Raw genomic sequence first — 27025 nt, 5'->3', positions numbered from 1 at the left:
TTCCCTCATTGCCCTCCAGTGCCTCACATGCACAGATAACCAATTGTGTGTACATGTGAAGCGCTGGGGGGTATGGGGGACTTGTGGTCAGGCTTGACATTGCATGTGAGGTGCTAGGTATCCCAGCGAACTGGGCTGGCGATCTTTTCTGGGCATGCCCAGTAAAAAATATCATGACTGCCTCTGGTTCCCCAGTGCCTCACACGCACACAATGAATATGATTGTGTGTATGCAAGGCGCCTGGGGGCACTTTGGTCAGGCAATTTTTTGCTACTGTCCCTTGGGTCTGAGCTCCTCACACATGCACACAATCTATGTGGTTATGTGTATGCCAGGCACTGGGGGTCCAGTTGGCGGGATGGTATTTTTTACTGGACATCTATCATAGATGTCCAGATAATAAATACCATGCCTGTTCCATGGGCCCCAGAGCACCAAGTACACGCACACAATCAACGTGATTATGTGTGTATGCGATGTGCTCGGATGAACAGTGGGTAGGCATGTCATTTTTGACTACACATCTATCATAGATGTCGAGTAAAAAAATGCATCCCTGTTCACTGGGCCCCACAGCGCGAAACACATGCACACAATCAACGTGATTATGTATGTATGGGAGGTGCTGGGGTGCCCAGTGGGCAGGCATGTTATTTTTGACTACACATCTATGATAGATGTCCAGTAAGAAAAATGCCATCCCTGTCCACTGGGCCCCACACCGCCAAACACACACACAATCAAAGTGATTATGTCTGTATGCAAGGCGCTTGGAAGCCAAGGGGGCTGGAATGGTATTTTCCTACTAAACATCTATCATAGATGTCCAGTAAAAAAATACCACCCCTGTCCTATGGACCCCACAGCACCTCACCCGCCAAGCTGATTTTGGCCACTGGGGAGGGGATGGTGCAACAAAGGCATTTTTAAAATGCCTTTGTTTTACAGACCTCCTAACCCCACTCGCCAAAATCATCTCGGACCAGAACAAACACGCACGCACGCACACACACACACACACACACACACCTCCATACATACATTTAAATAATAAATAAATGACCTTACAAACACACAGCAAGCACTCTGTTTCATTTACACCAACATCCATCACGCACTCACTGATAGCACAAGTATACATGCATTCATACACCTATTTAAATAAATAAATTAGCATACAAACACACACATTTAGACAACATACACACTGCAAGCAGTCTCTGTCTCATTCACATGAGCACCCATCATGCACTCACTCATAACACAAGCATACATGCATCCATACACATATTTAAATATTAAATAAATGAACATACAAACACACACTTCTAAACATGCGCACATCAATCACACTCTCATTCGCACCAGCATCCATCACCGTACATTCACCTAACACAAGCATGCACACATCCATACACATAATTTAAATTTAAAAAAAAACATGAACATAAACAAATGTACCTTCTGCTGCAGGTCTTTCCTCTCCAGTGCTTAGGCCCCTGCTAGCATGAACAGGAATCAGGAAGCTTCCTGGTTTCTGCACATGCGTGCAGGGCCCTGAGCATGGGTGACGAGATGCCCCAATCCAGCCTGCTCTGTCTGTATGTGCAAGGAGGCGCAGGAGCACCCCCTTCCACATACAGGCATGCAGTTCCCCAGCCAGCATTTCCATAGAACCATGCAAGGGCGGGGAAGCAAAATGCCATGCAAGGGTGGGGAAGCAAAACGCCCCCAGCCTTGCATGGCTCATTGAGCTTGCACAGCTAGTGAACTGTAACTGTCAAAGGGAAACAGTGCTTCCCTTTGACAGTTAAGAGCGCTCCCTCAGCTGAAAAAACAGCTGAGGGAGTGCTTGTATTTCACTGGGCTGGCTCCTCCATAATGGGTGCGTGAGGGCCAAGACCCAGCGGGCCAACACCCATTATGGACCAGCCGCCCCTGCACTTCTTACATCCTATACTACACATGAGGAGTATATGGGTCCATCCGAGATCACTAAGCCACAGAAAGGAGTGTATTTAACACCACATAGTGAGTGATCCTATTGGCAACAGTCACTGATGTTAGCAGATGAGTGCTAAAGTTGAAGCATGAACACTTGCCTTTCTATGAGAAACTTGTAACTTGTAACAGCTGGCAGTGTGTATTGTTTATTTATATGATTTGAGGATCCCATGTACTGTGTGTGATAAAGCATGCATTACTACGTGAACTACTTGGATAACTGATCTGCCTCAACAGAGCATGGGTCTCACCACTCATCAAAAAGCCTTCCCTCGATCCTATCCTCTCCATCAACTACTAACCAATCACCACTGTCCCCTTCCTTCTCAAAATCCTTGACCACGTTGCATACTCCCAAATTCAAAACTGCCTCGAACAACACCAGCTTCTAGGCGCCAGACCAAAACACAGCACCGAAACAGCCCTCCTGAACCTTAAAATCCAACTTGACCTCACCCGCAACTAAGGCAATTTAGCCATTCTTCTCCTCCTTGACCTGCCAGCAGCATTTAACCTTGTAGACACCTGCTAAAAATGTTTACTTCTCTCACCAAGTGGTTCACTGGATCCAATCCTTCCTGATTGAGCGCACATCCAAGGTTTTAATAGGCGACTACTCTGCTGACCCCATTCCTGTCCCATGCGGCATCCCCCAATGCTCTTGAATCTCCCCAGCACTGCATAATACCTACAACAAACCCCTCTTTGATCACATGGATGTTGTGGGGATCCCATACACAAACTTTGTAGATGATGCGCAAGTCCTCCTGCTGATCTCAGGGAAATACGCCAAGGACGTCGAAGTGATCAACCAGACATACAGTGTCATACAGAATTGGACGGCAGCCCATAACCTCTGCCTCAACACTGAGCTACTCATTGTGGGCTCCCTACACCGACTAAGTTTCCTCAACCCTTCTTAATCCTCCTTCCCCATTGACGGAACCACCATCTAGGTCTCCAAACACGTCAAGACGCTGGCCTCCTCCACAACCTACATGGTCAAGCTCATCACCTTGAACAGGAAATTCATCTCGCCCGCCAACTGCCTAACCTTAGCTCGGGCTATCATTGGTAGCAAGCTACACTACGGCAACATCCTGTTTTCCGGCACATCCTCCAAGAACATAGCAAAGCTTCAGCTTCTACACAATAAGGCACCAAGAGCTGCACTAGGCCTTGAACTCTCTGACCACATTTCAGCAGCAAGAATAGATGTTTACTGGCTTTCCATAAAAGCAAGAATTTACTTTATTTATTTTTTATTTTTTTGTTTTATTGGTTATATTGAATAAATTAAACCTTTAACAATTTTCTACAATCTCCCTCCATCAATCTTTATTTTAAATACATGGTGTATAATACAACAATCATCAAAGATTTAAAAAAAATGAGGTTTCGACATTTCAGCATCAGAGCAGAAAGCGAGTTAATCTTAAGAAATTTCTCCTCATAATTTATTTAGTTTAATTCATTGAACAACACCCATGAGTATAGAAGCATGGGGCCAAGATAGACACCAACTAAGCTAAACAGGGAAAAACAAAAAATCAATCAGGCCAGAGAGTCAGAGCGAGATAGCAATGAATAACAATTATGAGATTATTCAAACAAAAGGGTCTTGAGTCTGCACTTAAAGATTGAAACTGCCACACACAGTCTCAAATCAGGGGGAAGGGCATTCCATAATTCCTTTTTCCCCTCACAATTATTTACCCCAGCAGAGCCATGGACACTCAATCACTGCCCCCTAGTCTGCCACCTGACCCCATGGGTTTCTTGTTGTTGATCACTTTACATCTACCTGCTACACCTCATTAGATTCAAGTTTAAAAATCTCTGTGATGAGTCTAACTAGGGCACAGACTCACTGTGGTTTTTCTCCTAGACGGACCAAGAGCCACCATTCACCTGCCGTCAAGGAGTCTGCTTCCCCCAGCAACTTCCCCAAGTGGATGGATCTCTGATTTTTCAGTCCCACACAGTGAACTACTAAGTGCTTCCAAGACTCAGTTGGTACTTTTTGTCCACAGAATTTACACGCCATATCTAATTCATCAAATTTTTTCGTGCTCTCAATACTTCTTTGGTAGGGAAGAGGTTTAGACGTACTCTCATGAATTGTTCCCTGTATTTCCTGCAGGGGAACTTAATCAGATATTTCTTCAGCATTCTCAAGGCTCTGCATTCTCCATCATAATCTCTCATCAATGCATATGTGCTCCTTTTTGTCTAGGTCAATATCCAGTCGGCGTCATATTTATTGATTTATTTGTAGTTGTAAAGTGCACGACCAGCCCGCAGGCATTGAGGCGCTGTTGCATAAATTGTCTTATATCAACATATTTATCTTAGTTACGCAGATTTAATTCGCTCTTGGTTACATTGAGCTTGAGAAACAGTGTTGCCTTAGTTACAAGTGGAGAAATTGGTACAGGAGAATGCAATAGCTGGTGGTTATAGAGAGCATCAGTCAGGCAAGCTCATGGAGGGCTCAGGTGAACATCAGGGTTTTGATTAGCTTTCTGAATGCCAGGTGAGTTACAGTGTTCCTAGTGTGTGGAGGGAGGGCATTCCAGTGTGCTGATGCCAGAACTGGACAGCTGGATCCTCCTGCTTGCGCTCTCCTGGTTTTAGGAACGGATATCCTGTTAGCATAGGCTGTTCTGGTGGGTCTTGTGGGTTCTTGCTTAACAACCCTTTGCACCAAGTATTGGGGTGCCTGGTTGTGGAAGCATTTTATGTGTTATGTCATATACTTTCCTCGTTAGTCTAGAGGGGTTAGTTATTAGATCTTCTACCGTAACATTTAGTTCACTTAGATATTTGTCCATCCAGTAGTGCAATGGCTACTCTGCTTTTTTGTTTTCTACGGTCCCCAGTATTTTTAGTGCAGGTGGGGCATCAGCTGTCAGGAACTTACAAAATAGGCTTAAAGACTTCCACAAACTCACTGCGTATATGGAATATAAGCCCAGCTCAAAGCGAGTCAAGGCTAAGGGCATCCCTTTTGGCAGTTTCAGCACCCTCTTCAAAATAGACCCTCGAGGACATCCCATGATTGCCAGGGGAGATTCAGAGCAGTCTCTGCCCTCTATGTCAAAATGGGAATGGCCTTCATAGTGTAGAAGGTCACGACAGGTATCATGGAAAACACTCCATATCTGCTGTGAAGGATTAGAGCTTGACATGCTGAGTTCTTTGCTTTGGATCTTCAACACTGATACCAAGGAGTTTCATTTGTACTCTGATTTATACACACTCCCAGGTAAGTGATATTTTCTATTTTTCAAGGGCCTCTTTCCCCATCTTGCAATTGAAGTTGCTTCTAGCCACCCACCCACCAGGGTTGATAATCATGACCCTTGATTTTTTGGGATTTACACGCAAATCATTTGTTTTCATGTAGGTTTCCAAGTTGGCAAGTCTTTTTGTAGACCTATAGGGGTTGTATCTAACAGGAACAAATCGTCTGCATATAAAACCCCAAGGTATCGAGCAACCATTTATCTTAGGGGGAAAGGCTCTCATCTTGGCTTGATGTTCGGCCAGGACGGATGTAAAGAGCTTAAACAAAAATGGTGCCAAGGTGCACTCTGGTTTAATTCCCCAATAAGTCTTAATTCCTCTAGTCATTACCCCATGCATGTTCCTCCGAACCTGCATGGGGGTTCTTGAATAGAGTTCTATGATTGCTTCCAGAAAACCCCTTGGGCAGCCAAACATCCTACATTTTTCCCACAGTTGTCATCTAGAAATCCCATCAAAAGCCTGCTCTAGGTCAACGAATGCTACATAGCATTTTTTTTTCCTTCATGGCCTGTAGCTTCAGCATATTCATCAGGAGCAGGTTACCTGGTGTACCTAGCCCCTTCACAAAGCCCGTTTGAAGGGAGTCTAAGATCTCTGTGTCCCCCGCCCGTTTTCAAGGAGGTCCGTATCAGTGAAGCAAAGAGCTTTCCCAAAATGTCAAGGAGGGCTACACGGTGATAATTCCTCAGAACCGTCCTATCTCCCTTCTTGAAAATTGGCACGATCACTGCTTTCTTCCAGGAAGGAGAGACCCTCTTCTTCCTCATTATCAGTTGGAAAAGCCCATTGGCAAATTCAGCCTATTGTTCAGGATTGTGTCGTAAGATACTGTCGGTAAGGCCATCTGGGCCCAGGGCTCTAGAGGTACTCAGTTTTCCAATTAGGGACACAATGTAATTTTTTCAAATTTCCACGACCACAGGCTGTGCCCCCCGGGGCTAGTATTACCATCTCCTAAGGGATCAGCACGGAAAAGGGTTTTGAAATGTTATAACCAGATATCTTCTGACACACCCACCATCTGCACTGCATCCTTTGTGTTACCCCAGTCATTGATTAGTTTCCAGGTTAATAGTGAGTTTTACTTATTTAACGTTTTTAACATCAGTTCTGACTCCAACTGATGTCTTTGCTGTTCAAACACGCTCGCCAGTTTTTGTACTGTTATCTTCTTTGTTTTAATTTTAGATCTCGACAGACCCCTGAGAGTTTCTTCAATTTTGTAATGCTTCCTGGCCTGGTCTTTATTATAGCTGTATTTGTGGGAGTATGATATGATATGATATGATCTGATTGGTTATTTATAACGCGCTTAATACCCAGAGGTTTCTAAGCGCAGACCCAGGGATTGAACCTGTGTTGCTCCGTTGCTCCGTGTCGTCTTGCTTCCAAAGCGAGCACGTTGCCCCTGTGCTATCCTCCCGAGTATTTGGAAGATCCATGAGTACATTTCTTCACCACAAATTGCTCCAATAAAGCGGTATACTCCAGATCGCCATCACCCTCAAACTGACCCTCTCACCATTGTTTTGTCAATCTCAGGACTTCTCCCGTGGTGATCTCTAGTCTATTTCTACCCTGAAATACAGACACCTTAATGTTAGTGATTGGGGGTCTTTTAACCGGTCCACGGTTCCCACATAATGTCAATAGAGAGTGATCACTGGATTTCATTTTGGTGATGACCATGGAGTTCACTTCCTGCTGGACATTTAAAGATACAAAGAAATAATCAAGGATATTCCTAGCGTGGCCATTACACCATGTATACTGAGTTGGAATATTCCCCCTTGTCTGTCCATTTAGTAAGTGAAGATCCCTGGCCTCCATTTCCATCATCCATCTACTAATCCTTTCATAGTGACCACGGCCTAGATGGTTTTTAGTTTGAACAGATGGTGTTATTTCATCTCCAAAGCATTGTATGTTTAAATCTCTGCAGAGTATTGTTTGGACGAAGTTCCTTTCCGTTCTTGTTGAGTCAATCAGGTTTGTAATACATGACACAAAATCAATTTCTTTCATTTTAACTGGGTTCCAATATACATTCAAAAGCTGAACCCACCTACGCTGCCCTATTCCCGGAACCCCAATTTCCAATCTCAACATTTGGACCCAAGGATTAGGATTCTGATGTTCTATGAAATGCATGTCTTTGTCCATTTTGATTAATGATAGTAGACCCTAATAGGGTCTGCCTTTCGGGCCTTTTACGGCAAGATTTAGGACGCTTGTAAAGATGCCACATATCAGAGGTTTTCTTAGCCAGCACTCCTGCAAGCACAAAATGTTATGAGTCTTTAAGTCTGGATCTTTATAAGTGAACAAATGATGAAAGCCCCTAGTGTTCCAATATCCTAATTTGACGTCCTCTCCAGTTTTTGTTACCTGACATTATGCGTCGTTACCATGGGAGAGAGTCCCCAACACCCACGTCCAATTCTCCACTGTCACTTTATCCGATGGTGTGCCCTTCTGGTGGGCTACATATCGGGGCTCTTTCCTGGAAGCCATAAAATTCACAGTCAAAGTGTCCCTATCTTTGGCCCACTCATGTGTAGAAGATTCTTCAGAGATTCTAGATGGGTTGCAAAGTCAGTGATTAAGTACATTCATATCATCCAACGTTTTTATTAACATTCTTGTCTTGAGAATAGGGTAATATCCCCCTCTCAATGCTGTTCTACTTTCCTTCTTCAAATTTACATTTTCTTTTAAACCAAACCCTAAAGGTCTTAACAATTCCACTGCTTCAAGAAGGATGTTTTTAACCAATTTTGTTCTGAGGTTGATATATGATATGAGGTTATTTATAACACGCCCAATAACCACAGGTTTCTAAGCGCGGACCCGGGGATCGAATCTGTGGTGCTCCGTGTCGTCTTGCTTCCAAGGCAAGCACGTTGACCCTGAGCTATCATCCTGAGGCAAGGTTCAAAGGGCCCAATCCATTCACGTCTTCTTAGCAAATTCCACCACCAGGATGTCATCTGAAGAAACCGCAAGGAGGGTTGGAATGTGGTGGAGCAGGGTCATAACTTTTCTTTTTTTTAAGAATTAGATTTTCTTTAGATTTGATCCACACATTCCAAAGATAAAATCAGGTCGTTATTGCATGTTATTTTTTAGGGTCTCACCTTTGGCTGTTCAATAAAAATCCTAGGCCCCATTTTTGACTTAGTTGCTTCCATTACACTGTCATTCACAGCATTCACAGGTGGCACAGCGAGTAGAGTGCTCGCTTTGACACCCGTGCAGAGCTTGCTAACGCAGATTCAGCCTCTCATCCTTCTGAGGTCGATAAATGAGCACCACACACCGTGGGTAATAATAAGCAGCGCTCAGATAACTGAAGGTTCGTAGCGCTATATAAATGCCAAATTATTATTATTATTAATGTCCGTCTACCAACCTTCTTTTGGCATCCATAGTGAAGAATTTGACCCCCCTTTGGCTGGTAAGCTTGAATTTTCATTTGGTCTCCGAAAGCTACCAAAGAGTCCAGGTTTGTACTTTCTAAGGTACTGGTATCTGATTGTGCCTCATGTTCTTCATTGATTGTTCCCACGGAGTATACTGAATATTCCAAACTAGATTTCTCTAGATGCTCCTCGCTTTCAGTAATTAGGATAGCCTAATCGATCTCCAGTTGCCCTCTTGCTTCCTCACTCCCCCGTTCTTTTGGTGGTTTGTCTTCTTTTTTCCATTTAGGCTCACTCCTAACTGATTGTGTTGTGGTGGGAGAGATTTCAAGTTTCTAAAAAAAGTTTTGCCACGCTGGATTTCAGGCCCTTTTATGCAGGCTTATTTTTTTATTTTTTTCCGGCATTCTTGTATTTTCTTCCCACCGTTATCTTTTGCATTTTTCCCAAAAATAGTGAAGTTAGACCTTGAGGGCACTGTCTTTGATTGTTTCAGTGGTTTATTCATCTGAGTTTTCGGCCCAGGAATTGTTCCAGTTTTTTTCTCCCGTTTTTCCACCCAGGAGGGATTCCCTTTCAACAGACACCTCCTTAGGTTGGCTGTCAAATTCCGGCACACCTTTTATGGGGATTTCCAGTTCTGTCCTTTTTTGTAGATGGTTACATTGGGCCTCTAGTTCTTCATTCCTAGGGTTTTTTATCCATGCGTATACTCTCATAATTTCTCGATGGTGTCGCCAATGGGCATTGGGCCTTGTAAATCTCCTTTTGCGGACATTCCTTCCCTGTCCTTGCAGACTTAAGATTCAGTTTAGAAGTCATTCCTGGGAGACCATTTTGAAGGTTCTTAGTAGATGACATAGTGGAGTCAAACAAGACCCGTAATCATTTTTGTAAATCCACCACAGCTTCTATAAGGGCCGTCTTGACTACCAACTCGCCCATAGCCAGGTCACAAAGACAATTTTGCCATTGCGCCATTTGTTCTGCTTCTCGATGCAGTCGTGCCTGGACCGTTGTAGTAAATGACTCCAACAGAATCAGCTTATAATGCATCATGGCTAAGAGCGTGGCCTGGTCTTTGTAGTTTTCATTCATTGTCTCATATAGTTTCATGATTGGGGCGTGAGAGATGGCAATGGCCGACATTATTTCACCCTGCAGTTGGGATGTAAGGTTCTTTGTTCCCATATCCCTCACCGGGGAGATGTTTGGTGAAAAGGCTGAATCATTTAAGGATGATGCAGTGGAGTTAGACGCTGACGTGGTATGTTCTTTTTGTTTAGGCTCATTGTCTTCTTTATAGGATGCAGTCAAATAGATTTGTTTTTTTTTGTTTGTGGGCATTGCATTCAAAACTCCATTTAAGGACCCACTCCTTTCTCTCCCATATATTATTTGAACTCTCTCTTGTGACTCTACCATTTGGAGCCCCTGAAGCAAAATGATCAGTGCCTCCCTTCTAATCTGATCATATTTGGCTGTAGATGCCTCTTTGTGATTTCAGATCCAGGTTGTCTTGGAAAGCTGCAATGTCTCTAAATAATTGTAGGACCAGCGAAGAGGTGTTGGGTCCATCCTTCTCATCCACTTTGGATGATTCAATCGTATTTTGACTCGAGTTGGGAACTCTAAAGTGTTTTTGTATAGACTTCTGACCCCCCCCTTCTTCATCTTCCTCGTCTTGTCGTGCGTCAAGGGGAGGTGGTTGGGAAACTTCATGCTTGTCTGTAGTTTTAGCACTGGTTCTTGTTCCTGTTCCCAGCTTTTAGGTTTGCCCCTGCAATCCCTTGGAAGCTCTGGGATGGACCGCTGTAGTTTCTTTGGTTCTCCTATGCCTGGTTGAACGTTGTTGCCGGGGGGAAGATTTCCTCTTCCGTAAGCAGGATTTCATGATCAGTTAGATATGCCTGCTTTTGGTTTAACACAGCGTTGTACACTGCAGAGTTTAAGAGCTTGGGACCCAACTGGCTCCTAGACTCAGCAGCCTCCTTTAGTTCGGTTCCCACATCCTGTTCAGATTCAGACATCCAATGCGGGGGGCGGATCCTTGAAGATTTAACTGACTCTGTGTCCACGAACCCATCAGGATTGGCCAAACTTTTTCCCCTTTTTACCTTGGGGTATGATCTTCTTATAATCCTCCTGTTCCCCCTGCTCACAGCACTGCTCCTTTGGCTCACGTTTGGATCACTGGGAGAAAAGACCGGCAAACGCCCACAGCCACTGGCTCTTCAATATGTAGGTATGTTAAGATTTTATACGCCAACCTTGTGGAGGGTTACAAGCACTTTCATGGGATTTGTGGGTGGTAGGCAGGACAGGTGTTCCCTCTGAGTGCCAGCACACCATGCACCAGAGAAACACAAGTCAAGCACCCTGCCCCCCGCCCCCCCCTCTCACTGCGAGCTAGTCCTCCTCACCTTCTGCTTCACAGGACCACTGGTCCTCCTTACATAGTTATAGGTCTTGTTGTGCAGCAGATAGAGCACCGGTATCGCTCCCTGACGATGCGGCTGCCGTGGAAGTCGAAACTGTCAATTGACAGCACCTTGCAGCCTGCAAGGTCTGTACAGACTGCCAACTCACTCTCCAATTCCACTCTGCTCCACAGTAGGAGAGCGTTTTTAAAGACAGGCTCCTCCTGGAACAGTAGACACAGAAAAGGCACTCAGGGCACTCAGCTGCACAGACTGGCAACTCACTCTCCAGCTCTGCTCTGTGGTAGGAGAGAGTTTTTAAAGTCAGGCTCCTCCTGGAACTGTAGACACGGAAAAAAACACTCGGGGCACTCAGCTGCACAGACTGCCAAATCACTCTCCAACTCTGACTTTAAAACACTTGTCCTAACTCACTGATGCCTTCACCAGAACGCCCCCTACTGCCTCATCCCCCACATTATGACTAAACCAGTAACCCGATGCATCCGGTCTTCATCCAACGGATCTTTACTCACACCCAGATTCAACCGCAAGCGAGCAGGGGCACCAGTTTTTGCTTAACTGCCCCCACTCTCTGGAACACTCTTTCTGACTCAATTAGAAACTAACACTCATAACTGAAATTTAAAAAACAACTAAAATGTGGCTTTTTAAAAATATGTATAACAGACCTACGATTCACACCTTATGTTTTTCACTGCTATTTATTGCTTTGCCTCTTTTGCCTTCCCAATTCAGCTACAGGTTCCGTGATACCTCTGGGTCTGACCGCTATACAAATGTGAAAAATAGAATAAATAAATAAAACTGCTATTTGTGATGTATTGCCTCCATTAATTTAAAAACAATTACAATTTTAAGAAGTAATAATCTATTACCTATTTTACAATAGTCTATGTCAGAATTGTTGCTCGGTCTGAGTGAGGTTCTCTTTACGCCAGTGTAGAGGCTCAGAGGAGGTCCCAGCCCCTACAGGGGGCGCTAAAGGGACATCCCACATAGCGGGACGCCCCCTGGCTGCCCCCTCTCTTCTACAGCATCCACTTCCCCAACACTCCCTCAGGAGGCAGTGGGTGTCCCCGGGCAGGCACTTCCGGTACGCCCTGGGGACAGCATATAAGGTGGGGAGGGACTGGAGCACAGTCTCTTTCCAGCTCCCCTTCCCCCACCGGGATCCTACCAAGGGGTTTGTGGTACGCACAGCTTTGAAGGGTTGGGGCCGGGTGGAGGGGCCCAAGCAAGATACTCGGAAACCCATTGACTTTGAATTGCTAGAGAAATTACTGCATGCTCTGCCTGGGATATGCTTAGATGGTTTTGAGGTGGCACTCCTCAGGGCGGCTTTTTCACTGGCATTTTTTGGGGCTTTTAGGATCAGTGAGCTGGTGTCAGCAGGAAAAGGGGACCTCTCTGGTAGAGCCATAGCTCTGGGTGATGTACAATTCTGTTCTAAAGCAGACGGGTGGTCCTGACTATCAAATTGCGCCTCTGTAAGACCAACGAAGAGGGAAAAGGGAAGCTGGTTGTGCTCCACCAATCCAGCAACAGCAACAGCAGCAGCTGCCCGGTCACGTTGTTAAAAGGGTACCTGACCTTGAGCTCCCAGCAGCCGGGCCTCCTCCTGGTGCATCTAAGTGGGACACCACTGACAAACTATCAGTTTAGGAAGATTCTGTCTACCACCTTGGGTGCGGTAGGGGTCAAGGAACTGGTCTGGTCCTCCCACAGTTTTCGCATAGGTGCGGCCACAGCAGCCTTTTTGCAGGGCATGCCAGCACCCAATATTCAGAGAAATGGGAGATGGCAGTCAAACCGCTTTCAGTTCTATGTAAGGCCCCAAGAGACTAGAGGTGGCGTAGCAGGGGGGGACATAGGGTGTTTATCTGCACCCAATGAACGGACGGTTTTTGATGTTGTCAGACTTATTGTTTTCCCAGGAATGTTTTTCTCAGACACAATGGGCCTCATTACGAGGTTGGAGGCAGCCATGGAGATATTAGCTCCATGGCTGCCTCCAAAACCCTACCGACTCCGCCCTGGTGAATGGAGCAATTACCGGTCCATTCCAAGGTTGGCGGGACCAGTAATTCCCCATTCACCAGGGCCCTTCCCCATTCCCACTTGAGCCCCCATAGGGCTCACTGGGAATGGGGAAGGCGCTAATAACGGTACCGCAAATTGCGGTACCGTTATTAGCTCCAGAGTCCCTTTGCGGGTCCCGTCCTTAACGCCTGGAAAAACCAGACGTTAAGGGAGGACCCGAAAAGGGAACTCGTAGTAGGGCGGTAAGGGATTACCGGCAGCGGTAATCCCTTACCGGTGCCGGTAATCCCTTACCGCCTACCTCGTAATGAGGCCCAATGAATTTTGTACCCACAGATGAGAGTGTATGAATGGTAGGACATTCCTTTGTAACTCGGGCAGAGTCCGCAGCCTGGCAGTGACACTTGGGCCCCAACCTAGGTCTGGATAAGAACAAGGTTGTCTGGTTGGGGGCGTCAGGGATGAGGTGGCACTCATTGTTACCAGCTGTGCACAGACAGTTGCAGTGGAGGCCCGCGCCCAGGATATTGGTAGTGCATTTGGGTGGCAATTACCTCGCCATCATGGGAAGGGGGCGATTATGGGAACAGATCCAGTTGGGCCTGCACGCACTGGCGCAGGAATTAGCAGGCACCAAAGTCATCTGGTCAGATTTGGTGCCAAGGCTGCAATGGCGCGGGGGAGACTGGCAAAGGGCCATGGAGCAGTCCAGGCGCAGGCTCAACAGGGGATTGAAAGATATGCTCAAGCGGATGGTTTTGGTTATGTGAGGCACACTTTACTAAATTCATTCCCTTCCCATTATAAGACGGACTTAGTGCATCTGTCGGACAAAGGGAACAACCTATTCCTCACTGCCATCCTGGGGCATTCTTGAAGGCCGGTTGCAGCTAGAACGATGGTAAGTTGCCTGGAGCATGGGAGCATTCTGGGGGAGGGGGGGCCACCCCCAAAGTGTGGCAGAGTTCGGGGCAGTCCTAGCCAGGGAGGAGAGTAACCCAGCAGCTTCAACCGTGGGCTGGTTTCCCGATGGCCGCACTCGAGCCAATCTTGGACGACGGGCCCTGGAGTCCCTTAGGGACACTTGAGATTCCTCACCTACAAGATTCAGTGGCCCGAGGGGGAAGTACTCTGTGCAGTACAAATCTAGAGCCTATGTCTGGTGCCTTGCTACAGCATGGGGGCGGCAAGGGGACACCGAGAACATTCAGAACATTCCCCTGCTTTTGGGCCACTTTTGAAAAGAATGGTCGTGAACCATTATGTTCAGGGCTGGGACTGCCCCTTGTGTTGTATGCTCCAAAAAAGTGTGACCTGTTGTTTCCAAAAAGGTAAACTAGTGTCTGACTATTATTGGTTAGTATGCCATGTTCTCAGGGTTTGTTTACCCCGTGCGACAGAGGGGTGGGGAGGCCAATGGGGCTCACACCGCTATGCGCATGTCCACAGGCCAGCCTTTCGCCTATGTTCACACACTGCACGCAACCGTGCTAAAGGAACACAGTGATTGCTGGGAACAGAATATAGAAACTGTCTTTCCTCAGCGCGAGGTTGAAGTACAATGCTGAACGGACCTTGAGCGGTCTGGGGCACGGTAAGGATGTTTCCTGCCGTTAGGGTGGGTGTGGCAGTTGGAGAGCAGATAAGAGCACAGAGCTCTGTTTCCTGTTGCTGACATGAGCCTAATAGGAGCCCATTGAGCAATGAAACCTGTGACAAGGGAAAGAACAAAGCGGGGAAGGTTTGTTTTGCGAAAAATGCAGCCATATCTAAGTCATAGCTAGGAGAACTGAAAAAACACAAAATACTGCAGCACATGGTTAAAATGGGGAGCGTAGCCTTGGCCTGTGCAAGGCAAAGGGTGAGCCGTGGAAGGAGATGCAGCGGGGAAGGTGCTCTTGGGGTTTAAGCAGAGGAAGGTAGAAAGGATGATAGGTTGACTAGGGCAAAGAGGTTGGCGCTGTGGGCTAGAGATATGGTAAATTGCACTTTATTGATTATTTCTGTGTTTAGTCCACTGATTCGGGGCAATACAGGAGGTTTAATAGTGTTAAACATATTTAATCTAATCTGCATTGTGTTGTGGGACACAAGTAACGTTATGCCAGGCGCTGCTGTGGCATAGTACCCGATACACAAATACTTAATTTCAGTATGCTTTACTAAGGAATGTCCTCGTATCCTTGGACACACCTAGGAAGAATAAATAAGAGTGAATGTATACTCTGATGATTGCACTAGTTGAATGGACGCGGATTCTTTTTACATGTGGCCCCGCTAAGGATGGACATCTCAGTGCACACAGATGCTACGGGCTTATGCGTTAGCTGAAAAGATTCCCTTTTCTTGAGAACCGAGTTTATGCAACTGACAGACTCTGAAACATTTTACAATGACACTACTTAAACACATGGCCCTCTTTTAGCGGCGAGGGCATTAGCCCCAGGCAGCCCTCCTGCCCAGAGCGCCGAAGCATGGTAATAGGCAGCTCCTAGACTTTGGCTAATTTACTCCTCCTCTGCCTCGCCGAAGCTCAGAGCAAATTGCGCTTTGCATAAGTGTCTCCCGTGGGAGCCTTAATTCCCTAGTAAAAAAGAAATCCACTTTTTGGATTGTTTTTGGATTGCTTCTGGCTTGTTTTCAAGCTGCAGATTTTTTTGGGATTTATTTTGGATTTTTTGGGGATTTTTCCAAGCAAGGATTTATTTGTCTTGGGTTGGAGGATTTATTTTGGATTTTTACTGACTTGTTTCTCAGTAGAAACAATCCACTAACACTAACTGGCAGGCACGCATTTTTACAGGATTTATTTTGGATTTTTACTGACTTGTTTCTCAGTTAAAACAATCCACTAACACTAATTGGCAGGCACGCATTTTTACAGGATTTATTTTGGATTTTTACTGACTTGTTTCTCAGTTAAAACAATCCACTAACACTAATTGGCAGGCACACATTTTTACTGGATTTATTTTGGATTTTTTGACAAGCAAGGATTGTTTGATTTTAAAGTGAGGATTATTTTGGGATTATTTTCAATTTGTTTCTCAATAAAAAACAATCCAGCAACACTACACATTTTTACCGCATTTATTTTGTATTGTTTTACCAGCAAGGATTGTTTGGTCTTACATTGGAAGATTTATTTTTGATTTTTTCCAACTTGTTTCTCAGTAAAAACAATCCAGTAACTCTAGGCACACATGTTTACTGCATTTAAATGTTGGAATGTTTACCTAGTTTAAACATTGTTTGCCGTTATTTAGGATTTTAATGTGGTTAAAAATGTCACACAGTTTATTTCTTTTGGAACTTTTATTTGTGCACTAAAAGTTCCATTGCACTTAACTATTTCTTTATCAAATAATGCCCAGTCGCTAAGCTTTATCTTCAGGGTATACGGATTTGCCGCCATAGGAATAGCACTCTATCCATTGTCTTCAGTGACTTTAGTGGCTTTGCCAATGCTTGTTTTACACGTGGCTTCAGTGGCTTTGCCAATGCTTGTTTTTAGCACATGGCCGATACTGACCCGACTGAGTCCGGTCTCTGATCCACTTTTCTTATTTGTGATGCTGTGTTGTATTATTATTGGTAAACACTTTTGCTGTGTGTGTTGTATGTGACAACTTTGATCTACGGCAGGAGCATTCATTAAATCATTATTTTAAAAAAATCTCTGAATCATGCTATAGACACACATGTTTGTTTACATATTATTTTTGATAGTAAATTGGTTTCCATTAAGTTTAACAAAGCTTCAGAGAGGCTGTGGTGGGCAGCGCTTTTATTAAATCGGAGAGTCTAAAAAAGTGTACAATTTTGCAATCTCCATTATGCACCCATATACATGCAAACATCCGTTCAAGAGACCTTAGTCCAGTGCTGATATTTTCATTCTGCTTTCTGGGACGTAGAGTCTGGATTTATAATGGGGGAATACAAGCTCCAGGATGCAAGGAATAAAACAGGAATAAACTTGCACTTTAAAAACGTAATGGGGCATATTGACATGTATGCATAGCATTCACTGGGAGAGATTTATGTTTTTGCATGGGGGAACACAAAAAAAGGATAAGACTGCCACACAAGGGTGGGTGTGGCTATTCTTTGTTAGTGGTGGAACAAAATCAAACTTCACCCTGCCGGAATAAAGCCTTCATTTAAGAACACTTTCCTCCCATTGTATTACAACGGGCATATGCAGCATTGCACTTATCTGATAGCAAATTGTCCACCATCGGGACTGAAAAACCCACACATGAACCCAGAAAGTCCCCTTGTGTGGTTCCCTGCACTGGAAAGGGAGATATCAAGACCCCAGTGGAGACAAGGAAAAATGAATTAAACAATTCACAGAAAATTAATGGCGGGTTGTCCTCTGCAGGAGGTATTTGGCATGTGTTGTACTCTGACCCAAGTGTGGTGGAGGCTGTGAAGACTGCTCATACAGATACCAGACCTCGTCCACCCAGAGCAAGTTCCAGGAGTTGACAGGCCCATTGCAGTAAAAGAGGTACAGGTGCAAATCACATGATAAACCATGCTGACAAACATACCCTTATAGAAATATGTGTAACACTAAAAAGAAAGTGCAATTTTAGTTGCCCCACCCCATCCTCCTCCCCATTTTCACTGAAAAACTACATTTACCAGAAGGAAAAGTAATTTGAGCCTAATCTCCATATGGTTTGCAAATGTGCTTTCAAGACACACAACAAAATGTATTTTGTAATAATAAGGTCACCTACTTTTAGTCATCTTTTTTTCTTCATTCACATGCGGCTGCCAGAGCGACTGCAACTTTCTTCTTCCCCTGCTCTCTACTATTATGCCTGCATGCACGTGCAAAGGTAAGCCCCTCACCACTGGGCTCCCACACGAGGCGCGCATCGGCACATTGACTTTGTTGAATATTGCAATAATTGTGCCTGCATAGACATCTTATCAGCGAGAATGTTTAAACACTGTTGAGCTTTGATAACGCTCTGTTTGTTGCCGCATTGCATTTTACCTGCCTTATGTCCATGGATTTTTGCCATTCTAAGATGGTCGTTTCCACTGCCTGCACCAGGATGCTGGGCACGGTGCTGCTGGGTATATGGGATTGGCTGGGGCTGTCTACATCTGGCCCAATGGGAAGGCCGGCAGGCTTGGCCGGCCCTCCTAACAAGGCCAACTCCTAAGGCCCTGTCTACCCCTGTCCATGACGGTCGTCTGTGTGTCCGTATGTTCCCCAACCCCCTTGGTCGCCTGTATTTCCATATGCTCCCCACACCCCCTTGGTCGCCTGTGTGTCCGTCTGCTCCCCCCCCCCCTTGGTCGCCTGTCTGTATGTTCCCCAACCACTTGGTCGCCTGTGTGCCTGTATGCGCCCCAAACCCCCCTCCCCCCTTGGTCGCCTATGTATCCGTATGCTCCTCAACCCCCCTTGGTCGCCTGTGTGTCCGTACGCTCCCCACCCCCCCTTGGTTGCCTGTGTGTCCAGATGCTCCCCACCCCACCCCCCTTGGTCGCCTGTGTGTCCGTATGCTCCTCACAACACTCCCCATTGGTTGCTTGTATGTTTGTATGCTCCTCACCCCACCTTGGTCGCCTGTGTGTCCGTATGCTCCCCCCCCCTTGGTCGCCTGTGTGTCTGTATGCTCCCCACCCCCCTCCCTGGTCACCTGTGTGTCCATATGCTCCCCACCCCACCCCCCTTGGTCGCCTGTGTGTCCGTATGCTCCTCAGAACACTCCCCATTGGTTGCTTGTATGTTTGTATGCTCCCCACCCCCACCTTGGTCGCCTGTGTGTCCGTATGCTCCCCCCCCTTGGTCGCCTGTGTGTCTGTATGCTCCCCACCCCCCTCCCTGGTCGCCTGTGTGTCCGTTTGCTCCCCACCTCTCCCTGGTCGCCTGTGTGTCTATATGCCCCCCCCCCCCTTCCCGGTTGCCATGCAACATGTGGCTGGCACCATGTATTTTCCAATCTTTATGTACTTATACTGTAACCTTAAGCATTGTATGTACTTTTGCTCTGTAATCAGCAAGTAAAAGCTCCTTGACACCTCAGGGTTTTGGGCGCTATATAAGAACAGTAAATAATTTAAATAAATAAATAAATAAATAGAGAATATCATTTAACTGTGCTGCTTATAACAGAGGGTGTTTTAAAAAAAAGTGTTTCTGAGGAGAGTGGAGTTAAATTTGCTTGTGTGAGCAGCAGCTTATTGTAAAATATTTTTATTTTAGCACTGTGTATGTATAGTTATGCTATTCTGTTGCATTTCTTACTTTGGAGACCTAACCACTTCGTTTTGAGTGAGCGCTGTTACTTTCTGCTCATTGCAATGGGAGTCGGCCTGTTTTCGGCTTGTTTTGGAGGGGCATTGAGCTTTTTTTTTGTTGGGCCTGGCAACGTGGGTAGCAATGGCGGCGGAAGAAGATACGGCGGCCGTGCTGGTGGGCTCGAAAAACAGGATAAATACCACACAAAAGGTAAGTGACCACGCGCTTATTTATGTTCGCGTCGTTAGGTAACACAGACACACATGTTTCAGTTTACATCGATGCGTGTGACTAGAGGTCTCTTTACAATTACTCGTGATAAATGCAGCTTTGTTTTTTATTTTTCCAGCTTTCTTTCAATGGTCCAATTTGTTTCATTTTTTTGCCTCAGAGAATATGATTTTAATCTCAAATCAATGGCGCCTCAAAATGCCCTGGTTTGTAGCAACTGCTAATTGTGTACATGTGGATATTTACTTTTTCGCATGCCTGAAAATTCAGCAAATGCAAAACGCATTGCCCGCAATAGCTTTTCAGTCATCAGCCCTCGCAAGCACACAGACGCCCACAGCCACAAGGTTTACTGCTTCCCACATCCCATGCCGATGGATGGTGGCTTTTCCGCCTGCCGCATTGCTTGTTTTTAAGTATGCAGTTTTATTCACATTCGTGCCATATCTGCGCACACACAAATACTAGGGATTCCAAACACAGCTCCAATCTTTTAAAATAACCAGCCGTCATAACTCGTGCGCCATTTTACGCATTTGTGTTTTGTGAGCAGCTCTGCATGCCTAACGAACAAGAAAGGAGCCAAACATCCAGCCTATAGTCAATATTAGCATTTTCTGGACTCGGCGTCAAGACTGGAGTAAATGATAATTTTAGTATGTGACTTTAGGGCAAACTTTCCAGAAAACCCTTATATTTCCTCTTTCATAACGGGAGTGTTTATAGCAGAACAGGACAGAGGCTGCATAATCAGGTAGACATGAAGCAGAGGATATAAACCGCCTCTAAAATCAACAGAATAATAGAGGGGATAAAAACAACACAGAACACTTGCTTCAGAGTTCAGACCCTGTACAGGCAAGAGAGAATAGACTGTTTAAAAACCGAGCAGGTTCACGGGAGAGGACACCATTTCAGAACAGAGCACGTTCACATAAAAGAATGAACTATGTGTGTGGGGGGAAAGGTATAGCCAACAGCAGCCAAAGAAATCCTACGATCGCCCGGTGTGTTAGCAGCTTGTGAAGTGAACACCACCGAAATGCTAACAATTGCAGCATGACTGCGTAGGAAGACACGATCTGCCTCTTTACCCACGCCCCGCTGCACCCCTCGAAGTTTCAGTCTATTCACTTGTTGAACTTTTGTATAGTGCCTGGACAGCAGGAGAGGTTTCCAGGTCCTCGGCCCCCAGTCTAATGCCTGTTCTCGAGGGACAATACGTGGTGCATTTTCTTCAGTGGTGCATGCATGCTTCTACCAAACATGCTGCCCCACTGCTGCGGAAATAGCCACCTTGATTGGTTACTGCCGCATAGCGTTGCAGCATGCACAATCAGACTTCTTGTGTGGGCTAATAACCAAAAGCCTATCTATGTGACCCCTGAGCTTCGATTGGTATTGGTAGATATGGGTGAGGTGGGGTGGGCATGGTAGTGTGGAACAGAAGGTGAGAGAGGCAGATTGTGTGGTTAAGTGGGATGAGGTGACATTGGATGGTTTAGAGAGGGGTATGGTGTAGAGGGGTGGAGTAGGTGCATAGAGAATAGTAAAGCATACTCGAGCAACAGTGGGAATGGGAAGGGATGGGACAGCAATGCGTGACAAAGGATGGATAGGGTAGAGAAGTACAAGGAGGGGTGGGTCAGGGTTAGAAGAGGTTAGAAAGTTTGGCCCGGTTAGGGATCGTCACAAATGGCACAGAAATCACCCCAACTCTCTCAGGCAGTTTAAAGCTTTTTATTGAAGGTTTGGTAGGTCCTAAGACTCTCTTTCTCGTTTTGTAATTAACCCCCTCCCTAACCCACACATCCTTAAACCTGTAAGGCAAGACCTCCAAACAAGGAAAACCAATCCTCTTAGGTTAAAAGCTTGGTGCACCTCTTTGCAAGGAAACACATTTATTTTGTATATTTTGTATACCAGAAGGGAAAAGGTGATGGAAGGTCCCATAGAACCTAACTGTCACCAAGTTATATAGTGCCCACTGCCAGTTTCCCTAGGCACACACGCACACGCTCTGCAGGTCATTGAGGTGCTTAGGTTGCAAACACGTATCTTTTTCAGTGGCAGTGCCTTTCATGTGCATAATAGGACAATTAGAACTCAAATGGAAGTTTGTGACAAAGAAGCTGCACATCTACGTTTGTTTATTACACAACTTCTTGCATGTCTTAAATCGCTGAAAATACAGTGGGGTTAAAGAGATTTTTCAGGTTGACATTATTTTGCATTCTGGGACTTATAGTTTACCATTCAGGATGTGAAAATTAAAGCCACAAGGAACATTTCCACCCACCTCTGCCCAAACACACACTCCTTGGATCCCCTTAATTGAAGCTATAAACGGGCCACTGGTGTAATAAAAATGTCTTAACCAGGTCTGCCCCCACCCACTCAATTTATAAGCACTATATGTGGTTCTGTTGAAAACAAGCATTGGCAAAGCCAACAGTTTTGGCTCGTGTATAAGTATTAGGCATTTGCCAGGCACTACTGTTATATGCACAGATGCTCGCTCCATTTTGCAGTTGCTACCACTGATAGCCAGTTAATGCCACTAAAGCAGTGCCTGCCTGGCAACTGCCTTTCCAAGCCTACACAAAACCCCAAACTATTGGCATTGCCAGTGCTTGTTTTTGGGCGGTGTTTATTACTCTACAAAAAAATAGAGATACCATTATTTATGCTGGCTATAGGCAACTCTTCTACTGCAGTGGAATCACACTGTTGGACACAGCAGTGGCAGATGTTGTGTTGTGTTACAAGCATAACATCCAAACCATCTCTAGTCAATATAATTAAATATTATATTAGCATCATCTTTTAAAGAAAACTATCAGCATGGAAACACGACAAAATGCAATTCCTAGTTCCTAAAAAAAAAAAAAAAGAGAGCATTTCTGCACATATTCACTGTCTATGCCAAGTTTGTCCAAGAGTTTCTTAAATAAGTCTACAACACAACAGTCAGAAAAAAACACTGGACAACATTCTTGGTAGAGAGTTTATGCAAGGGATGCATCATCTTGATGAATTAGATGGGGCAATTGACAATTTAATAAGATAGCTCATTGAGTTGGGCACTTTCTCAAACAGTTGTGCATAATCTGCAAACGCAGGTTCGGGCTCAGGGCAAACCCAGACTTGTATCAGTCCAATGTTAATAAATTATGTACATATACATCTGATGATAATATTAATCAGGTGTTAGAGTAAAGCAATATTTTAAACACAGCATCCTTAACTCAAATATGCCACAATAGAAGAGATTAACATAAACGCAGGGACCAAATATACCAAAGGATCTTTCCAAACCATTACTATTCAAATGCAAAGTGCTGGATTGCAATGAATACAATTGAAATGGCAGTTGCCGTTGTAAATTATACACATTGCAATCCCTCCTAAATTACAAGGTAACTTGGGTGGAAAGTGAGTTTGGCGCGTATGTGTCATGTGTGTAGATATCCATTTCCTGACTGTTTTCTCACATGGAACACTAGAGATTGATTTTGCTGGTGCGCACATTGCTTCACAATTGATCTCTTGGGCCCCCCCTCTTCTCTCCTTCCTCTCCCCTGTCACACCTGATGAGGTATCTAGACCAGTCCTGGTACCTGCTCACCCTGCCACCCACTCGCACTGCCTCTGGGCCACCCCTTGCACTGGGGTCTGTATCTGTACCCATACAGCCCCCCCGCCCTTTATCTTTATGCATTTATCAGACACACCCTGTCTGCTGTCTTATCCCAGCACTTGCCACTTGTTGGCTGCACTACCACTGTTTGTTGCCTTTATTATTTATTTATTTTCTATTTATCCGTTTCTCCTCTGCTCCACACTTCCCTCTCCCCCCCCCTCCATGCACTTTTCCCCTTCCCCCTGCCCCTGCGCAATCTCAATGTCACCTGGCCTAGTAGTCTGTCTTCCCTCAGTTTCCCCTCCCTTGCCTCGTCATGCCTTGAAACACTTGTGTATAGGCGCGTTATAAATGCCATATCATATCTATGTCTTAGCACAATCTGAATTGTCGTCAGGCCGAGTACAATAGTTAATTTCACATCCTTACTGTTCATGGCCTGTAAGAATGTCATTGTATTTTCCCTTGTTCCCTCCCTTGCCTTGAAGCGCTTTGAAACACATTGTGTATAGACGATATATAAATATACGATCGTATCATGAACCGCTTTGCTCACATAGCCTGCATCCTAGTTGCTATGTTTCATAAAGTTTATAGCGGCGACTAGTTGTACTTTGCTTGCTCTTATAAAACTTTTTACACAAATCTTTTTTTGCATTTCAGAATTTATCCATGTTAAAGCCAGGGAAATGGGCTTTCCAATACTCTCTGCATCCGAGTACAGAAAAGCCCTTCAAAATAAAATTGGGAACTACCGGATGAAGAAGGAGCCAGACCTGGTCTTTTCTACACCAGTGTAGTTGGGCATTCCCTTGCTCCCTGGGCTGGACCCCACCTGACTCACTTGCTTTCTGGGCTGGGCCTGGATAATTGTGTGACTCCCTGGACTGGTTCTGTGTCCCCTCTCAAACTTGCTCCCTGGGCTGGACCCCACCGGACTCACTTTCTCCCGTGGCTGGGCCCCACCGGACTCGCTTGCTCCCCGGACTGGGCCTGGATACTCGTGTGACTTTCTGGACTGTTCTGGTTCCCCTCACCCTTGCTCCCTGGGCTGGACCCCACCGACTTGCTTTCTCCCTGGGCTGGGCCTGTATACTCGTGTGACCCCCCCCTGGACTGGTTCTGTGTCCCCTCTCACATTTGCTCCCTGGGCTGGATCCCACCTGACTGGTTCTGGGTCCCCTCTCACCCTTTATTTTTAAATTGTAAGCACCCGTTTTTGGGATTGCTACAGTCATGTTTTTGTGCTATGTACACAGTGTCCGATTGAACCTCTGCTTCTTTTTAATAAATATAGTGGGAAGAAAAAAAATGTGTTGCTTCTTTTTAAATATAGTTAATATGCCATTAAATGGTCTTGACTTTCATGGCCATTTTACCTAAATGACTGTGACCTAATAAGTCATCACTATTGTTATAAAAGCAATTCAAAATGCAACACTGTGAAATGGGTAGTAATTAAGTCACAGTGACGCTTTTAAAGCCCAATTCAACAAGGTGAGCCAAATGTGTTTTTAAGCATTTCTTTTCAGGATTATAGTAAACGTTATTTTTGTTAAACTCCTAAAAAAAAAGTCCAGCTCATAAACCGAAACAATGCCTATATTGTTAAAGGATATTTTGAGGATTGCTTTGTTTTTTTTATTTGTAAAGTATTATTTGGTGACTACATTAATTGCTTTTGAATTTCAAAAGGTTTATTTGGGGATTGCATTGCTTTTGGATTTCTACGAGGAAGGATTTATAAATAACATATTTCGGGTGCATTAAGCCAAAAGGAAGCCAGATGTAATCTGTTGCTTTTGGATTTATTTAGGGATGGCACTGGTTTTGGATTTTTATAGGATTGTTTGGGGATTGCATTGTTTTGGGATTTTTGCTGGATTGAGCATTGGATTGCTTTTGGATTTTTATAGTTTGGGGGTGGATTATTTGGGGATTGGATTGCTTTTGGATTTATAGTGGATTGTTTGGGGATTGGATTTTTAGTGGATTGTTTGGGGATTGGATTGTTTTTGGATTTTTAGTGGATTGTTTGGGGATTGGATTGTTTTTGGATTTGTAGTGGATTGTTTGGGGATTGGATTGTTTTTGGATTTTTAGTGGATTGTTTGGGGATTGGATTGTTTTTGGATTTTTAGTGGATTGTTTGGGGATTGGATTGTTTTTGGATTTTTAGTGGATTGTTTGGGGATTGGATTGTTTTTGGATTTTTAGTGGATTGTTTGGGGATTGGATTGTTTTTGGATTTTTAGTGGATTGTTTGGGGATTGGATTTTTAGTGGATTGTTTGGGGATTGGATTGTTTTTGGATTTTTAGTGGATTGTTTGGGGATTGGATTGTTTTTGGATTTTTAGTGGATTGTTTGGGGATTGGATTGTTTTTGGATTTTTAGTGGATTGTTTGGGGATTGGATTGTTTTTGGATTTGTAGTGGATTGTTTGGGGATTGGATTGTTTTTGGATTTTTAGTGGATTGTTTGGGGATTGGATTTTTAGTGGATTGTTTGGGGATTGGATTGTTTTTGGATTTTTAGTGGATTGTTTGGGGATTGGATTGTTTTTGGATTTTTAGTGGATTGTTTGGGGATTGGATTGTTTTTGGATTTTTAGTGGATTGTTTGGGGATTGGATTGCTTGGATTGTTTTCCACTGAGGATTGCTAATTAACATATTTCAGGGTGCATGAAGCCAAAAGGAATCCAAAAGCAATCCACTGAGTACAATGGGAGTTTCTGGAGTTAAAGAGGATTTAAAGAGGATTTAAATGTTTGGGAAAATCCAGTAGCAATCCACTTTCAATCCAGATTTTTTTGGTAGGGTTATACACCCTGTCAGTCGCAAGCTTTGCTGTCTTGTTATTTATGGGCAGCGCTCGGTTAATTTGCTTTTTAACCATTTGTGCAGTAGTTGGTAGTTGGTTTTCAAGCATTAAGTGGTTTAGGGTCTGCCTTGAATGATGGAAGCATCCGGTTTGGTTTGCTTCCATCTGAGGATAGGAACATGTAATGTAGGATTAGTTTCCAATGCCCAAACATATATATCTACGTCACCGAGAATGGCGAATGCCACGTGACGTGTGAACATCTCTCTACGTCGAATGCCACGTGACGTGTGAACATCTCTCTATGTACAAAGACTATGAAAGCAGCCTAGAAAACATCCTGGGTGAAGGGCTGCAGCATGCAAACTGTCCTCAAACGTCACTAATCTAATGGCTGGGCATGCTGAGTGGACATTATTAAAACACGTACACTCATTCGGTTTAGGCTAATAACCTGGTAGAGAAAAAGCAATTGGTGGAGGATGGCAAATGTCTATGAATACACATCCAAGAGGCCACCAAAACAGCAAATGTTGCACCATGTAAGACCACTTTACATTATATTACATTGCTGCAATCTTAGTGCTGTGTCATGATAGCTTACTTTGATGTGTTTCTGGTTATCAGGTTAATGGAAAGAGTCCCCTATATCCAGGCTTTAGATATGTGCTTGTTTTGCTCTACTTTTTAGTTTGGGCACAAGTGCCACATAGAGCCTATAAGGAGGCACACTAACCTTGTATGTGTTAATTGTTTATTTGTGCAACCTTTGCCTATCCAGGGACATGGTAATCCCTATGACGGTGCCCATCCACTTCCTGCCCCTTCCCCAA

The 27025-nt window shown here is 44.7% G+C and overlaps 1 long non-coding RNA gene across 1 annotated transcript; it reads left to right on the top strand.

The window, feature by feature from the left end:
• Window positions 1-19581: 19581 nt before the first annotated feature.
• LOC138488802 (uncharacterized) lies at window positions 19582-24680 on the top strand. The gene is made up of 2 exons (XR_011274718.1): window positions 19582-19704; window positions 24032-24680. It is a non-coding gene; the product is annotated as an uncharacterized lncRNA (long non-coding RNA).
• The last annotated feature ends 2345 nt before the right edge of the window (window positions 24681-27025 follow it).

The sequence above is a fragment of the Ambystoma mexicanum genome, chromosome 9 (assembly GCF_040938575.1).
Source record: "Ambystoma mexicanum isolate Mex_15411 chromosome 9, UKY_AmexF1_1, whole genome shotgun sequence".
Lineage (NCBI taxonomy): Eukaryota > Metazoa > Chordata > Amphibia > Caudata > Ambystomatidae > Ambystoma > Ambystoma mexicanum.
This window is presented reverse-complemented; position numbering and strand designations above follow the sequence as displayed.